At 42.4% G+C, this 18,722-nt stretch overlaps 1 long non-coding RNA gene across 1 annotated transcript; it reads left to right on the top strand.

Annotated features, from left to right (window-relative positions):
* Positions 1 to 12,271: 12,271 nt before the first annotated feature.
* On the top strand, positions 12,272 to 15,847 carry LOC148132336 (uncharacterized). The gene is made up of 2 exons (XR_015747854.1): positions 12,272 to 12,356; positions 13,685 to 15,847. It is a non-coding gene; the product is annotated as an uncharacterized LOC148132336 (long non-coding RNA).
* The last annotated feature ends 2,875 nt before the right edge of the window (positions 15,848 to 18,722 follow it).

Genomic DNA, 18,722 nt, shown 5'->3' with positions numbered 1-18,722 from the left:
TTAGTAAAACAATTAACTCCTATATTCATTGAGCCAAGGACAGAAGGGTGAAAACACATAATTTTGAATAATGCATCATAGAGAAGCAATAAGATTGAACTGCAGAAACCATGCAATATCGTCTTTGTTATAGAAAGCCAGATTATCCCCCTCAATGGAATAGCTTCTCGCTTCATTACATATATAACAATACTCTCCCACTTATACAGCAGCAGCCATCAAAATATTGGTGAATAAAGACTGGTGCTCTGAGTTAGCTTCCATCACAACATGCTGTACTGTTTTTCAAAAAAGAAAAATCACAAGTCTCCAACCAACCTTTTATTTTGGAGGCAAGGATTGGAAATCCACATTTACTTCCCTGCCAAAGGAAAGATGAGGACTTACACTGATACATTCATAACAGCAATAACCCATGGAGAAGGAACTGAAGTAATAAGTATGGCTCCACTTAACATTTGATTCTTCAGCCCCAGTCTTTTTTCAGTCTTTTTGAGAAAGTGTTTTTCACAGGTACATAATATTTATTGCCACATTAAAAAAAAACCTCTTATCCATTTAATCCTAGCAAAGAGAGGCAACAAGGATCTCCCCAGCTATATGCATCAGAACATTAACATGATGAAACAGTTCATATTTTATATAAGGGAGATACTCTAAGATACATACAGTAGATATGCTTTATTTCAATTTGGGTTTTGTCTTTCCATTTTTTGCTATTCAAGGTAGCTGAAGCTGAAGCTATTTTTTTTTAAAAAAAGCATACATTATTGTGGGACAAAAAAAGAGAAGGAGAAACCCCTACCTCCTTTCTTAAAGTGATTGTATTTCTCAGGAAATATGGAGGATGGCTAATTCCTCTACACAAGGTCTTAGGAAATTATGGTATAGGCCAGTGATCCCCAACCTTTTTTATGCCGCGGCCCGGTACCGGCATCAGCTGGGTGCCGCGGCCCGGTACCGGCATCAGCTGGGCACCGCGGCCCGGTACCGGCATCAGCTGGGCACCGCCATCTTTTTTTGATGAAAAAGTGCTTCTGGTGACCTCACCGGAAGCACTTTTTCATCAAAAAGATGGCGGCATGCCACTTCCGTGAGCTTTTCGGGTAGAAATGGCTTTCTACCTGGAAAAGCTCACCGAGCGCTAGCGCCGCCATCTTTGATGAAAAAGTGCTTCCGGTGAGCTTTCTACCGGAAAAGCTCACCGGAAGCACTTTTCATCAAAAAGATGGCGGCGCCAGCAAACCAGCGGCCCGGTAGGACTTGTTCCACGGACGGGTACCGGTCCACGGACCGGTGGTTGGGGACCCCTGGTATAGGCCAATTGCCATGGGCAGTTCTTGGCCAACTCCCTGGTCACCTATGAGACACACTCATACATTTTGAGGGCTAGTGTCATTCCCATATACATTTCATTCCCAAGTATGTTTGCCTGCCCAGAAAAAGAGCAAAAGATAATTAGGGTAGCAGAGGGCATCCAAGAAGTTTGGGAAGGGCATTATGATCATTGATTTTTCTGGTAAATGAGAATTTTATAACAGGATAGGCATGGGAACCATGGCAGCCATTTTGTGAGAGTACCAACAACATGGTTTCAAGATTACAAATGTACCATCTGGCCTCAAATGTTGCCAATGCTACCTTATGCAGTTGCTTAATAGGCTTCGAAAAAAACATCCTTAGTGTGCCCCAGATGACTTTCTACTAGGGACATCTGCTATGTAATATTGTGCTGCAGAGCTTGTTAGCATTGCCTGGAACATGTACAGCTGGAGGCTGATCACTGTAGCTAGTTGTGATTTTTTTATATGCTCTCAAGTTATTTTCACACTGAATATTCCAACTGCTGCCATTAGTAGTGAAGAGGTGAATACTTAGGGAATATTTAGCTGGCAGCACATTCTTTTCCATTTTGGGGGAAAATACAGCAATATATAAATAAGGAATTTTGTCAACAAAGGTATTGGCATAAATCCCATGTCAATTTCTGGTAAATATTCTACTAAGGGACTTAAGAATCTCACACATCTATTTCCCCCACAGCTGGTTGGTCTCTAAAGGGACCAGATTTAATAAGCAAACTCACATCTTACCACCCGGAGCTTCTTCTATCTATTACTCCACCAAGCTCATTATCATATGGATTAAATGAGGAGGAGGTTGGGACGGACTCAGCTGAATTCTTATTAGTGCAATTAGCCATATCCCCAAGGATTTGTTCACAGATGTTTGTGAAAAGAAAGCAGAAGGTGAAGAATACTAGTATTTACTGCTGGAAAAAGGTTACTCTAGTCCAAACCTCCAACTTTTTTTTCTATTTAGCATATCAGGTTATAATATTTAGCCGTCAATAAAGTTTCATCATAATTAACTGTTATGAACCTACCAATGTTTATCCAGAGTGAATTCAGAAACAATAGCTGTATTGGATTCCATGGTATTATTTCAATTGGAATAGAGCTGGAAGGGACCTTAGAGGTCTTCTAGTCCAGCCCCCTGCTCAAGCAGGAACCCCTATACCATTTCAGATAGGTGACTGTCCAATCAAACCTCCAATGATAAAACACCTACAACTTTTGAAGGCAAACTGTTCCACTGGTTAATTGTCCTCACAGTTAGGAAGCTTCTCCTTAATTCCTGCGTCTGTCCTTGATCAGTTTCCATCCTTTGTTTCTTGTCTTGCCTTCTGGTGCTTTGGAAAATAAGTTGACCCCCTCTTCTTTGTAGCAGTCCCTCAAATACTGGAATACTGCTATCATGTCACCCATAGTCTTTTTCTCTAGACTAACCAAACCCAATTCCTGCAACCGTTCTTCATATGTTTTTGTTTCCAGCCCTTTAATCATCTTATCTGCTCTTCTTTGCACTTTTTTTTTTCAAAGTCTCAACAATTTTGTGATGTGGTGACCAAAACTGGATGCAGAATTCCAAGTGTGGCCTTACTAAGGCTTTGTAACAAGGTATTGGTTTAGAATGGAATGACTAAACATCTTCTGGCATATTCCCTCCTTTGCTATTTGTTTTTTACATCATTTACTAAGAAATATTTGTTGTATATGAGATACAACAAACATTTGTTACAAGTTCTAAGTAAATCAGAGAGAAAGCCTTTTGCAGGCTCCACAGCATCCAGTCTTCAAATAGAATAGGTTTATATGGCATGTTTTAACTTCCCTTATGTTGTAGTATAGGGGTGTCAAACTTGCGGCCCGCAGGCTGGATGCATCGTGTCCTAGGCCACACCCACCCAGATCCGCAAATGGTAAAAATGTCATGAAACATCATGTGATGGCAATGTGACACAGCGGGGTTTGACACCCATGTTGTAGTATAATGTTCTAAAGCAGGGGTCCCCAACCACCGGTCCGCGGGCGGTACCGGTCCGTGGAACAAGTCCTACCGGGCCGCTGGTTGCTAGGCGCCGCCATCTTTTTGATGAAAAAGTGCTTCCGGTGAGCTTTTCCGGGTGAAAGCTCACCGGGGCTTTCATCAAAAAAAGCGCCAGCGCTTCGGTGAGCTTTCCGGGTAGAAAGCCATTTCTACCTGGAAAAGCTCACCGAAGCGCTGCGCCACCATCTTTTGATGAAAAGTGCTTCCGGTGAGGTCACCGAAGCACTTTTCATCAAAAAGATGGCGTGCCCAGCTGATGCGGTACCGGGCGCGGCATAAAAAGGTTGGGGATCACTGTTCTAAAGTTAAAATTTATACCTCTCCCATTACACAGACAAAGGGTGTCATATCTTTTGTAAAGTGGAAGTAATTAGCTTGATCTTATCTCATGGAAATTTCCCTACCTACAGAGTCACCACCCAAGGCATATATGAAGCCACAGGTCTGCTGAGAGGATTATATTCCAGCTGCTTTGTCAGGATAGATTAACCTTGCCTTCATATTAGGTTACACCTTTCCTTTGTGTTCATCATTGACTTTTTGTCTCTGTGCCCTACTCGGAGGAAGAGAGTAGGAGGAAAATGAATGATATCTACAGTAATTTGTTGGCTGGTTTTAATAATTTGTTTGATTTTGGCTTAGGATGTATTTATTTAGATCTCACTGTTATTATTATTTATAAATAACTCAAGTTGGCGAACACTCACAATATTATTTCCTCCTTCTATTTTCCTCACAACAATGTGAGTTGAGTTGGGCTGACAGAGTAATTAGGCCAAAGTCACCCAGCCGGCTTTCACACCTAAGGTGGGACTATGACTCATAGACTCCTGGCTTTTAGCTTGGTATCTTGACCACAAAACCAAACACATGAATATTGCCAATGTTGGCTTACTTGTGCAATGAGTGAAATCATTCCATCTCTAGATTTTGACATAGAACTGCCACATAATCACCTTGTGCTCTGGACGGAAGAACCTATCGGATATTCTATCTGTTAAATAGAATGAAGTTTGCCTGCTGAAATAGAGGAAAGGAGATAGAAAGAATCTTGTTTTTGTTTTGTGATCAGACAGACAGTAGAAGCAAAGTTAGATTTACACTGAAACTGACTACCACATACTGAATCTACTGCCACCAATGATTAGATTGACATCAACCCTTCAAAAGCCCAAGCTTTCCATCTTGGGGGCTGGATTCATGCTGACTGAACCAAACTAAACACAGCTAAACATGAGGTGGACCCAGTTACCACTCATCAGAATTGCCAGTGCCTCGTGAATACTGTCCTAGCAATTAAGAAAAAAAAAACATGTATATTTATCTATTAAGTCATTGGTTAATCCAGCTCAGGGTTGCTCAAAAGTGGAGAATTGCATGACTGTGACTCCCCAGAGCTGCAAACTGTGCATTATCTAAGCATCGCTGGAGATACTGGGAACTGAATGTTCTGGGCTGACTACTGAGCTGTGTTCTTTCCCAGGAGAGAGACCAAGGGTGACTGGCCCACACGTGATAGGGATTGTGTATATTTGCTCCATTCAATACAGGGCACATCTTGGGCATTCTGGGAAACAACGGTGATTCGTTTTCTTTGAGAGGTTTGAAGAGAAATAATTCCTGTTTTAAAGTTACAATAGATAAGTCTAAAAATGGCATGGACTCTATTCCAAAATACTATTATATTCCAGTTTACAGCAAAAAAGGAATGTCCAAATCAGGTTATGTAGGCAGAGGTTGGTGTGGCTTACTGAACAAATCATGGCTAATGTGTAAAGCATGCCAGAGCCTAATTCTCATTTACTTCAAAGGGACAAAATCAGGATGTTGCAATAGGAGGCACAGATAAGAAAAGAACAAAACATGTTCCTTCACTCTGCTCTCTGCTGTGGCCAGGTGTAAATTTTGTTCCTCACTATCCTCTTAGCCTTCTTTTGTCCTAATACTGTATAGCTGATTTTAAACACAAACACTTTGAGGAAATGATGGATAAGCCTGTCTATTATTTTTGAAATTCTAGAGGTGTGTGGGGAGAGTGCTGTGTCTATTAATGTCTTTCTTGTCCAACCTGTTCTGTCGCCAGTAAAGAGACTCGCAGACCGGAGTTGAATTCAGCTCTTTAATAATAACAGTAACTTCAACTGCAGTCGAACCGCAGCAGCTCTTTTTATAGCGGCTGCTCCATGGCTCACAACCAATGACATTTAGTTAAACTTCCCGCCACTATTGGCGGCCAATCAGGTACTAACGTTACTAACCAATCGTATCGTTGCTTCTGTTAACCAATAGGAACATCGCCCTAGAAGTCTCTATTTAAATACACTACACCCCTCCCCTCTTGGTTCGTTCCAACATAACGTAGTCGCGCAGGTAGGCGGGGCTCTTGTGAGTCCTTGTTGACCTGCGCAGTTCAGTCCCTGTGTTGGTCTCCGCCGGTTCGGACAGGCCAGCTGTCCGTTCCTCTCCTCCCTCTGGAATCTCCTGGAAGGGTGCCTCGACCGTGCCGCCTCGGTCGTGTCTTGGGTTTGTTGGTCCTACTCTGCGGTCTGGGCTTGCTGGATGGGCAGCGTGGTCTCCTCGCTGTGTGTGTGGGCAGGTCGAGTCGGCCTGGCTGCTTCTCCCCTGAGGCTCCTCCAACTCCTCTTGTTTCTTGAATTCTTCTAAAGGTAAGTGATTTTTATTTTCTTTATTAATTTGTCCCCCCCCCTCTGGATTTTTCATTATTGTCTGGGGGTGTTTGGAAAAATGTTTGTTCTGCGTTTCTGGGAACGTCGGTGTCTCATTCAATGTGTCGGGACTGTAGCTGGTTGATGTGTCGTTTCCATGATCTGCCATCGGTAGTTTCTAAACGGTAGGAACGAGGGCCAGTGATTTGAGTAATCGTTGCCGGTAACCACAATGGTTCTCCGGTAAGAATTTTTGCATAGACTAAATCGCCTGGTAAGAAAGAGCGGTACTTACTGGACGAGTCTGGTGGCTTTTCTGGGTTGTAGGTAGGGTGCAGTCTATCCAAGTAAGATCGCAATTTTCTTCCCATCAAAAGTTCAGCTGGGCTCTTGTTCGTAGTTGTGCATGGTGTTATATGTTGGATGGTGAGCATGGTGTTGAGTTTTTCTTGCATATCACTTCCGTCAAGCCTTTCCAGTGCTTCTTTCGTAAAACGAACCATGCGTTCCGCTCTACCGTTCACTGCCGGATGAGCTGGCGCTGTCAAAGCACGTCGTATTCCATGTTCCGCAAAAAACTGTTCAAAAGCCAAGGCTGTAAACTGTGGCCCATTGTCCTATACTACTACATCTGGTAGACCGTGGGTGGCGAAAAGTTTTTTTAGTTGTTTGGTGACGGCTTCTGTGGTTGTTGAACTCATGATGATGACTTCCAACCAGTTTGAATAGGCATCCACGACGATTAGGTAAGTATAACCTTTTGTGGGGCCGGCGAAATCCATATGGATTCTTGACCAGGGGCCTCGGGGTGTCTCCCGTTCGAGGACTGGTGCTGAGGGGGTGGGTGGGTCTGGAAGATTGGCATTTGTTACATGTTTTAACCCAGGCTTCAATGTCTTTATCTATTCCTGGCCACCAAACGTAGCTTCTGGCCGGGGACTTCATTTTTACTATGCCGGGGTGTCCTTCATGTAGCATGGTTAGCACCTTTTCTTGTAACTTTTTTGGAACCACCACCCTGTCTCCCCACAAAATGCACCCTTTTTCCAGCGATAATTCAGTTTGCCGGTTTTTAAATGGTTTAAAAGTCTCGGTTTTCATGTTTTCCGGCCAACCCCGTCCCACCCAGTTCAATATCCGGCTCATCAGTGCATCTTTAGCCGTTTCCCTGGCGATGTCTGATGCGGTGATTGGCCAATTTGGCATCATTTCAATTTGTAGTGTCTGTGTGGTGGGAGCTGGATCGTCGTCGTGCCCTGGTAGTGGTGCGCGGCTTAAGGCATCTGCGTGGGGTATGGCTTTCCCCAGGCAATAAATGAGTTTGTAACTGTAAGCTGCTAGAAATTCTGACCATCTAGTCATTCTTGGGGACAGGATATTGGGGGTTGCCCTGTCTCCGGCTAGGATTCCCAATAATGGTTTGTGGTCGGTAATCAAAGAAAATGTCCTACCGTATAAGTATTCGTGGAAATGTTTCACTCCCGAGATGGCTGCCAAAGCTTCCCTGTCTAGTTGGCTGTAGTTTCTTTCGGTTTTGGATAACGTCTTGAAATAAAAGGCAATTGGTGCTTCTCTGCCGTCTGGTAGTGTGTGGCTGAGTATTGCGCCTATTCCGAAAGGCGAAGCGTCGCAGGTGACAGTTAGAGGTAGCGTGTTGCTGCATTGAATCAATACTGATTTCGATGTGATTAGATCCTTAATTTTTTTGAATGCTGTTTCTTCTTGGTGGCCCCATTTCCAGTTGGCTTTTTTATCGAGAAGTCTATGCAGTGGTTCTGCTACTGTTGCCTTCTGTGGCAGAAAGACATGATAAAAATTAATGAGACCCAAAAAAGCCTGTAAATCCATTTTGTTTTTGGGTCTGGGGGCTTCCTTAATCGCTTGTATTTTTTTTTGTGTGTGGGGTGGATTCCTGCTTCATCAATAAGGTATCCCAGGAACTTGACCTGGTTTGTGGCAAGTTGGCATTTTTCTTTTTTGACCTTGAGTCCTGCTTCTCTAAATTTTGTCAGAACTGCCCTTAAACAGTCTTTTAGTTGTTTTTTGTTTTCAGCAGATATTAATACGTCATCGAAATAGGGCACCACCCCTTTTAGACCTTGTAGAAGGCGTTCCATTAGGCTCTGGAAAACGCCAGGGGCTACGCTTACGCCGAATTGTAATCTATTGCATTTAAATGCTCCTCTGTGTGTAACGATGGTTTGTGCCTTGGCTGTTTCAGGATTAACAGGTAATTGTTGATATGCCTGCGCGAGGTCGAGTTTTGCAAAAATTCTGCCTCTTTGCAATGAATGCAACAGGTGTTGGACTACTGGAACGGGGTATGCGCTCTGTTGCAATGCGTGGTTCAGGGTGGCTTTATAGTCACCACAGATGCGCACGGACCCATCAGGTTTTATAGGGGTCACAATTGGGGTCTCCCATCTGGCGTGGTCAGTTGGCTCTAGAACCCCCTGAGCGATTAGTTTGTTTAGTTGTTCGTCAATTTTAGGTCAGTGCAAATGGTACCCGTCTGGCTTTGAGTCTAACTGGAGCTACATTCGGGTTTAAGTTAAACGATATAGGGGACCCACGGTACTTGCCTAAGGTCCCATCAAACACATCATGGAATTCTTCCATCAGGTCTTTTTCCCAGTCAGTCATGGTGGTGTTGTTTATTCCTGTCACCTCGATCCCGAGCGGTTCGAACCATTCTAAACCGAGCAGGCTGGGCCGATCTCTGTCAACGATGGTTAATGGCAGGATCTTGGTGTGCCTTTTAAAACTTACTTTGAATTGTCCTAGCCCTACTACCGGTATTTTGTTACCCTGGTAGTCCTTGATGATTAAGCTTTGCTTCTCAAGTTCTCTGCGCTTTATATCGGGAATTAAGCTTTTTATTGTGTTCCATGACACCATTGATAAATACGAACTGGAGTTTACTTCCATCTCGCACGGCTCGCCTTCAATCAGACGTTGATTCTAACCTTCTTAGTGTTTGTTGTTCTGGCCGTCCCAATTGTGATAGTTTGGTGTGTTTCTTCCTTTTCATCTTTCCGTTGACTTTTTCCGTCATGGTTCCAACGGCTTCCGGTTGTCCTTTCTTTGTTTCTGGGGGGGCTACTGCCCTGTCCCCTTGAATTATAGCTCTTTTTGTTTCGGCATACCCTTGCGATGTGTCCCCGTTTCTCACAATTCCGGCAGGTAGCATCCAGGAATCAACACTCAGATCTCAGGTGGTTTCCGCCGCAACCCTCACACTGGAACTCAGATCTTCTGCTTCGTCTCTCTCTCTGGTTCCTTTCTGAGTAGAGTCTGTTCACTTCCTCGTCTTCGTCATCTGAATCGGTTGATGATTCGATGTCCTCATGGTGGGAGGACGTGGCAGCGTGCTTTTGGGTTCCCTCTGTCTTCTTCTCTTTGTTCATGCTCGGGCTGCCCGCCATATTCATCTGCTTCATTTTTGCTGCAGATTTCTTTGTGGCTTCAGCAGCAGTTGCTTCAGCAATGGCTTCGTTGACAGTAATATTTGGTCGGTTTAGTAGTTTGCTCTGTAAAGTTGCGTCTCTTAGTCCAAGGACTATGCGATCCCTCATGGCTTCGTCCATGTTGAGGAATTCGTATGCCCCCCCAATGTCTCTTAATGCTGCTACGAAGTCTCCAATGCTCTCGCCTTCTAGTTGGTCGCGCTTGTAAAACTCGTGTCTTCTAATTAGGTTGGATACGGCCGGTGCGTAATGGTTCCTCAACATCCGATTCAGGTCTGGCCATGCCATCTGTTTAACATCATTTGGTCTTGCTAACGCTTTGGCCATTTTAAAAACAGTCGGACCGCAATGCATTAGGAATACGGCTCTCTTCCTTTGGTCGGTGATTCCTTGCAGCTCGTTGCTTTCTAAAAACATCAGGAATCTGTCAATGTACAACTCCCAGTCTTCTTCGGCTGGGTTGAACGGTGCGGGTGGCGAATTGTTGCCGGCCGTTGGTCCTTTGGCTGTTGTTGCCACGTGCTTACGGTCTTTGTCTCTTTAATCCCATCCTCGTCGCCAGTGTTTTGTCGCCAGTAAAGAGACTCGCAGACCGGAGTTGAATTCAGCTCTTTAATAATAACAGTAACTTCAACTGCAGTCGAACCGCAGCAGCCCTTTTTATAGCGGCTGCTCCATGGCTCGCAACCAATGACATTTAGTTAAACTTCCCACCGCTATTGGCGGCCAATCAGGTACTAACGTTACTAACCAATCGTATCGTTGCTTCTGTTAACCAATAGGAACATCGCCCTAGAAGTCTCTATTTAAATACACTACACGACCTGATGCCACACTTGTTTACCATTGCTATTGTCTATAAGCTAGCACTGCAAATAGGCTAACACAACTGGCACATATTAGGAAGACGATTGTGTGCATAGCACACGAGAAGCATCTGTTTCCAGAATATTCGGATCTTTATTTCCCCAACATGCAAATGTGTATTGTCCAGGACAGTGAGACATATTTTGCTACTGTTTACGCTCAGAGGTCTCCAACCTTGACAACTTTAAGCCTGGAGGACTTCAACTCCCAGAATTCCCCAGCCAATAAAACTGGCTGGGGAATTCTGGGAATTGAAGTCTTCCAGGCTTAAAGTTGCAGTATAAGAAACCAGAAAGGGAAGATTTCTGAATTATAAACTTGTGAAAACTTTAAACAAGATGTTTATGTAACTGTAAATATAACTATGCAAGTCTGATTTATAAGAGGCAATAGTCATTATTAGAGGCTAAAAATCAGATGGACCAAAGATATAATTTAATCTGCTGTCCTGAATAATGTGCAGCCTCCCACTTATCTCTACTATGAGCCTGTTAAATTGTGTTTAAAAGTCAGTATAACAAGTAGGGACAAATTAGACTAATCACACTGGCTCTACTTGAAAAACTGGTCAGCTCAAGCAATTAATTACTAAGTTGGCCTTAAATTTTAAGTTAGTAGTAGTTCCACTACATTATGGATGCAACCAATTTAGTTGGTCTCATGTTCCACTAAATATTTTTTTCAGCAAACATTTTATCTTGCTTTCCTTACAATTTAAAAAAAAGAGAGCTGTTAATATAAAGCAAAAACCCATCACATCTAGAATTTATAGCAAAACATGAAACTGGCTCAGAGTTAAGTAACGTATACTACATGATTTTATCACAGTAGGGGATGTTTAGTCTTATCCTATAAATTGAAACGGTTACAATATGTTACAGTGGATCTTAATACACAGATAATTCAAATAGCATTTATCTATTTACTTATTTATTATATACTGTATGGCTGCCCAATCAATCCATGATTCTGGGTTGCTAACCAAATAACTGCACTGACAATTAAAACCAGTTAGAACACATGATATATGTGGAACAAAAAAAATGAACAAAATATCACACTTAATGAGTTTACCTGATAGTAAAGCCAATGCTGGAGGGAAGAGCCAGCAAGCTGGAGCACCTTATGGAAAGCCAGCAAGTTTAGGACCATCTGAATCTCTGGGAGTTTGTTGTTCCACAGAGTAGACTGTATGAAGAAAAAACAAAAAACAGGCTTTCTGGGTTCCATTAGATAGCATTATTTAATAGATAACACCCAGAGCACATCCACTCTGCCATTGCAGTGTTTTTCATACTATTTTAAGTGATAGGAATAGAGAATTAAGGTTGGCTCCATAATAATTAAAAAAAAAACCTGCATGCACAAAATTAACATTTTACAGAGAAGAGTAGGCTGAAACTTAATTATTGATATACTGGATTTCTCACTGCTATATTTTTGTGGATAAAAACATTCATGTATACTCTCCTCTGCTGATCGTTAAAACCTCATTGCTTCAGAAGCTCTCATTGTGAAAATCACCTATATGATGACTGTCCTTCCCCCTACATTGCATTCAGGCAGACTTTTGAAATAGGACTTAACTTTTTTGTTTCCTTATGGAAGGGACCAGTCTCCAGCCTACCAGTAAAATGCATTTGGCAGACATCGGTTCTTTTTTATACATATCTTTGTTTTCTATACGTACTTTTCCATGCATACTTTAGTTGGAGTTCTCCAATCCTAGAGAGATCAATACATCTAATCTGCTGGTTGTAACGCTTAAAACTCTACATACATAGGGCCTGGTTACTTGAGGGATTGTCTGCCAATTTGATCCTGCAGAGTTGGCATATTCCAGATTCTTTATTCAAACGATATCATCTGTTTGGATCGCAGGAAATCTCCTTCTCTGCAACAGTGCCTGCCCTGCTACAGAGATGCCTCCTGAGATGTGGATGACAACTTAGCTGTTGTTTAGAAGGTATATCAGAAGTTGGCTCTTCACCTAGACCGGGGTATCAAACAAGGGTGCATTTCAAATTTTTTTACCACTGGTTCGGTGGGCATGACTTGGTGGGTGCGCTTTGCACATGCACACACACTTTGTGCAGGCGTAGAGGCTTTCTGATTCACCACCTGCAATCCTGCACTCTCCCTGTCGCTTCAGCCGCATTGCACTCTACTGTGCCACACAAAGCAGCTGCGCTTCAAAAGCAGAGAAAATAGGTCAGTATAGGAGCCCGGGCGGGCAGGTGGGCCAAACAGCAGAGTATTGGAGAGAACTGGTTCAGTCTCCGCTGCTCATCGGTGCTACTGGCTCGGCAGAACTGGGCCAAACCGATAGAATACCACCACTGGTGTCAAACTCACGTCGTCATGGCAGCATCACATGATATATTGGGAATTTTTTCCCTTGGTTAAACCGGGGGTGGGTTGGCCAGCATGTGATGCATCCGGCCCATGGGCCGGGTGTTTGACAGCCCTGACCTAGACCTTAGACAAGGAGGAGGGAGATCCCTCAATTCAACACACTTGCTATTTTTATCTTTTATGTTTCATTGATGTCACTGAAATGTCTTTGATTGTTGGGAGTTGCCCAGTCATTGACATACAAGTTTAATAAATTCTATGGCTGGCCACACAGTCAGCCAAATACAGTATTTAAGCTTGATTTTTTATTTTTGTCCGCCAAACAACTCTTTCCCAAGGTTTTGGGATAGGCAGATGTTGTTGATGGTGTTAAAGGTATCATCACAGGATATTACCGTGTTTCTCATATAATAAGGCCGGGTCTTATTTTTTTTTTGAGCCCCGAAAAAATGGCTAGGCCGTCTTTTCAGGGGGGTGTTAATTTCCCCCCCCCCTTGCATCTTTGGGCGGGCGGGCAGCTATGGCTTGGATGTTGACCTCGGCGTTGGTGGGGCACTTTGTATCGGGGTCAACGCAGGCAGCACCATATCCGGGTGTACAACAAAAGTACTTCCTAACGGCAAGCCCCCCCACCATTCCCCCCCATTTTGCATGTTTTAATATAGGCCTTAATTTGGGGGGAGGGGCTTAATTTCATTGCATGCCTATAAAACATGCTGGGACTTCCTATTGGGGGAGGCCGTATTGTTGGAGAAACAGGGTAGCTGAACCATGTAAAGCTTCCTTTTGCAATTGTTGGATGATTTTGTCAGTGCTGATGCTCTTCAAATGGTGCTTTATTATATTATTTAATCAGATTTTAAAAATTTCAGTAGTTTTTCTGTCATGCACCTCTTCATACCTTTTAATATATATTTTTATTTTCATTTTTGTTATTAGTTGCGAAGTCATGTCCGACCCATCACAACCCCATGGACAATGTTCCTCCAGGCCTTCCTGTCCTCTACCATTGTTCTGGAGTCCATTTAAGCTCACGTGACTGCTTCAGTGATTCTATCCAGCCACCTCATTCTCTGTTGTCCCCTTCTTCTATTGCCCTCAATCTTTCCCAGCATTAGGCTCTTCTCCAGTGAGTCCTTCCTTCTCATTAGGTGGCCAAAGTATTTGAGTTTCATCTTCAGGATCTGGCCTTCTAAAGAGCAGTCAGGATTGATCTCCTCTAGGACTGACCAGTTTGATCCCCTTGCAGTCCAAGGGACATGCAGGAGTCTTCTCCAGCACCATAGTTCAAAGGCCTCAATTCTTTGGCGCTCAGCCTTTCTTATGGTCCAACTTTCACAGCCATACATTGCAACTGGGATGTTCATACCTTGTTATAATTTTTTTAATGTAATATATATCTGTATTCACCTTTTACCTCCTCAGATGCTGCAATGAGACCAGTTCCAGCTAATCAGTGCAGTGAATATAATAAGACACAGAGGCAGAACCTGTTTCTCCTGAACAAGCTTTTTTAGTGAGGCTCATTGCTTTCCTTATGTAAATTTTCATGCAGCTTTGAACTATGAATCAGCAGGAAACAAACCTCCACTTAAGGTGTAATGATGTTTGTTCCTGAAAATAATTGGAGAAATGAGTTCCAAGTCAACTTGTTCAAAAAGAATTACAAACTGGAAATTCTGGCCCATTAGTCTGCTTCACCCTACTTGTTCTGGAGCAAAAATTAGTTCCAGACCTTGTAGGAAAGGATAGCCAGATAGGAAATGGTTAGGATGTTATTAAAAAGATAACGAGAATATATATTTTTTGATTCCTCTGGCAATACCATTGTAAAGGAATGCAGAAAGAAATGTCACAAAACTATCAGTTTCCTGATTACATTTTTCTCTTCAGAAAACGGGTTAGATTCTTGCAGATTTACTTACACAATTAAGTTGCACAAGGATGTATTTCTACCCACTGAGAGTATTTCTGCATTACTTTTTTGGAGGCAGAGTGAGGAGAAATATGACTCAGGAAAATATACTTTCCTAATATGAGAGTAGGCTAAGGATGAAGAAAAAAGAAGAAAGGCTAGGCTAGTTGTAAAGGTCTTAGGAAGATAATCAAGAATTCTAGAACTATTTGGATTTCAAAGGTATCTTTTCCTAATCAAGAGACAAGATATGCAGGTAGACAGTTTCAATCCAAGAATTTAGGATTGAAAGCCATTATCTGCTCAGCGGGCTAAAAATGTTCCTCCTTTGCTTTAAATTTTTATTCCCAATGTGTGAACAGCACTAGGACTTCAGCATAACCTTGCTTATTTCTAGCTACATGATTCTAAGCCTTAAGCTATGCATCCATTTTATTGCTTCTGTAAAGACGTTCCAGCTTTCTGTGTAAATTAAATGCCACCCAACAAAGCAACAAGCAAATACAAAAAAGGTAATTGTAGCCACCCAGAAAATTATAGATCAGTATTACAGCTAAAATTTATGCAAAATATCTAGCTAATAAATTAAGGGACTAGGTCATCATTTAAAAATATACTCACAGAGGAACGGGCAATATTTAGAGCAGGATATTCAGCAATTGATCATAGTTTTATATTGGATCATCTGATAAACAAGTATTTAAAACAAGTATGTAAAACAAATAAGTTGCCTTTGTGGGTGTTCATGCAATTTTTGATTCTATTGCTAGTAACAAATTACAGAATTTGGATGTTTAGTTTTGAACATGGCTTTATATACAAATACTCAAATTCAGGTTAGGTTCACCTGACAGATATAAAGGTTAGTAGGGCACCTGACAGATACAAACATACCAAGACTTTTAAATGAATGAAACAAGATGCTTGCATCTTTACTATTTAATCAGTTTATTAATTGTTCTAGCTGTTAGTGGAGAAAAAAAATCCAGTAAACCGGGAAAATAGGACCTTGTCTGTATATAAATAGAGCTATTTATCAAAACGTCCTAATGTTTTCTATTTTTTTTCTGTAATAATAGTGCTTTCATGTTTTTACTGGTTTTAATGTGTTTTATTAATGCAGGGCATGTTTGTGCAAGTTTTAGATTGTTACAACTGGTGACAAAAGAATAAATAAATTAATTGATTGACAATGCTGTCTTAGTAAATTAACAAAAACATATCCCACTCCAAATAGCAGAAAGTCAGTAGTAATTGTTAGAAGAAATGTCCATCTGGGTTCAGTTCCAAGTGAGGAAAAAGACACTGGAAACATGGAGGCTGTTTGGAAAGATGGTTTAATGGTGGACAGGATCACATGCCTTGGAGCTCTTGAGCAAAGAAAAAAGGGGAGGGATGCTGAGAGACCCTGGATTTTATGCCCTCTCTGGGCTTTGAATTTGAGCTTGTGTTCTGATTGGTTGTCAGACTCCCATGGGGCCATGCAGGGGTAACTTGGTAGGTTGTCTTTTGAGTCCCAGGCTTGGTTGACTCTTGCTGGGTGATGATATAATGAAAGGACTTTGGGCAATTCCTATTATGGCTCTGCTTGAGGGAGGTAGATCTTCGTTTTGTAGAATAGACTGGCCCAGTCCTTAATTAATAGAGGTGGGGGGGGGGAGCAGAGTTTCTGCCTCTCTGAGTTTCTACTTCTCTTTTAGGGGAAATATTCTGCCTTTTTAAATATATCTTAAAGTATTTCGTTTTCCTAGGAGAGGGATGAGTTTTAACTTCCAACATTTTTTTTTTCGCGGTAGGTTTTTTTTCTTTTCTTTTTTCGCGGTGCTGTTCAGACCCGTAGTGCGTCTGCTGTCGCCAGCACTGATAACCGGAAAGCCTTAGCCTGCCGGAGAAATGCGTGAATGCATCTCAATCCATGTTGGCCAAACGGTATAACCCAAATGAAGCTGCTTTTCATAATTAACCTCAAGCAGCATCAAGTGGATCCCAGAAATGCTAAGAGGTGTCCATTCAATACTAGGCAGAATATAAGTCTGGGATTGGTAGGTTTTTCTAAGAAGCATTTTTGAGGCTATCTAGAATAATACTAGATGTTCAATGGACTATTCAAGGGGACAATTTGGAGGGAACAAATATGTTGATAGACTATTCAAGGAAATAATTTGGAGGAAAGAATTGTCCTTCAAGTAGCCTTGCTTCAAACTTTTTGGAGAAAAGTCCACCCTAAAATAAATAGCAATGCAAAACTAGTAACAGACCTCTAAAAAATGCTATACTCCAAAGCTCAGTGAGTAATCTTGCAGCAAGATCTTCTGCCAATTACATTTCTTGCATAGAAGTCCTACTTCTGCACTACAATAACGGGAAGGATCTGTATTATTCCATTTGCAAGTGGAAAGATTTTTAATTTTTTTCCCGTCACCTAATTTTTATACCCAATGACATAATTAATAATAATAATAATAATAATAATAATAATAATAATAATAATAATAATAATAATAATAATAATAATAATAATAATAATAATAATAATGCAGAGGAAACCGTATTACATCTCCGGAAAAAGTAACTGTTGAGAGAATATCCTGCTGCTGTCAGGATGAATTAGGATTTCCTTGTTTAAGATTCAAGAAGTGATGTGCATGAGGAGACTTCATGCTGTCATCCTTCCATCAGGAATGCTTTATTGTTGTAAACTGCCCTGGGTGTTGCATGTAGAATAGATGTATTAAATAAAAAATGAAGATATTTGTTAAGTTTGAGGCATGGGTTTAATGAACGGAGACCAGACTGTAAACCGTGAACTTCAGCTCTTTATTCACAAGCATAACAGAGACAAAAAACCCCCGGCTAGCAGTCACTCTTTTATAGAGTAAGCTGCTATCCGGATAACCAATGGATAGCGTTATAGCGTTTGAATCTTGGCGTGGCCCGCCAACAGCCAATCAGATTGCTCGGAATGAACCAATCATAACTTGCCATTATATGGGCCAATAGGAAGTGCAGGATTACGATCCTGCTATGCAAATGAATCTTTATTAAATACATTTCTTTAGTTCACAACACCCCTCCCCCCTGGGTTCCGTTTGACGGCCGTGGTGACGTAATCACGCAGGTATGCAGGTCGTTTTACCTGCCTATTTGATTTTCGCTGTTCCACCGGTTTTTGTTTAAAGTTCGGTTCCGGTGGAACGCAAGGCTCGTCTTCGCACGGGGTTGATTCCGCGGTGCTGTTTTCGATACTATCAGGGTCCCTTAAGTCCACTCCTGGATCGGGCGGGCATGTTTCCACTACGGTGTTCCTCTGCGGGGAGGATGCCCCTGATCCCGAACCTTCTTCAGGTGGCGCGAGTATTCGGTTTAGCGGCCGTCTGTCCTCGATTACGTCGTCGTCTATACGGCCTTCGTCCCTCTCGGTATTCCCTCCCCCTTGAGTTTGGAAGTCCGGGGGGTCGCGGATATTGGGTTGTAAACGAGATCGAAGTTGATCTATGTGGCGTTTCCATATCTTGCCGTCTGTCGTTTTAAGGCGGTAAGATCTAGGGCCAGTGAGGTAGACTACGGTGGCTGGGACCCGCAGTTCGCGGAAAGGTTTTTGGCATAGACCAAGTCGCCTACCTTGAATTGGCGATACGTTCCGCTGGATCCACAAGGTTTCTCTGGCGAATAAGACAGGTGTAATCGGTCGAGGTGGGAGCGAAGCTTCCGCCCCATTAAAAGTTCGGCTGGAGTCTTGTTGGTGACACTGTGGGGGTAATGTGCTGTAGTAAGAGTATTTTGTTCAATCTAGTGTCGATGTCCCCAGGATCCATTTTTGTAGTGTCTTTTAGCGAATTGGACCATCCGTTCCGCCCTACCGTTTGCCGCAGGGTGAGCGGCGAAGTTAAGGCATGGCGGATGCCCGGTCCGCCAGGTATTGTTCGAAGGTGAGGGCCGTGAACTGGGGTCTGTTGTCGGAAACTAGAACGTCCGGGAAACCGTGTGTTGCAAATAATCTATCTAGTTTTTAATAATGGAGTCAGTAGTCGTGCTTTTCATCTTGTGGATTTCGAGCCAGTT

Source organism: Notechis scutatus, chromosome 2 (genome assembly GCF_049901735.1).
Source record: "Notechis scutatus isolate UNSWTSFEM ecotype Mainland chromosome 2, rNotScu1.2, whole genome shotgun sequence".
NCBI classification, from domain to species: Eukaryota; Metazoa; Chordata; class Lepidosauria; order Squamata; family Elapidae; genus Notechis; species Notechis scutatus.
This window is presented reverse-complemented; position numbering and strand designations above follow the sequence as displayed.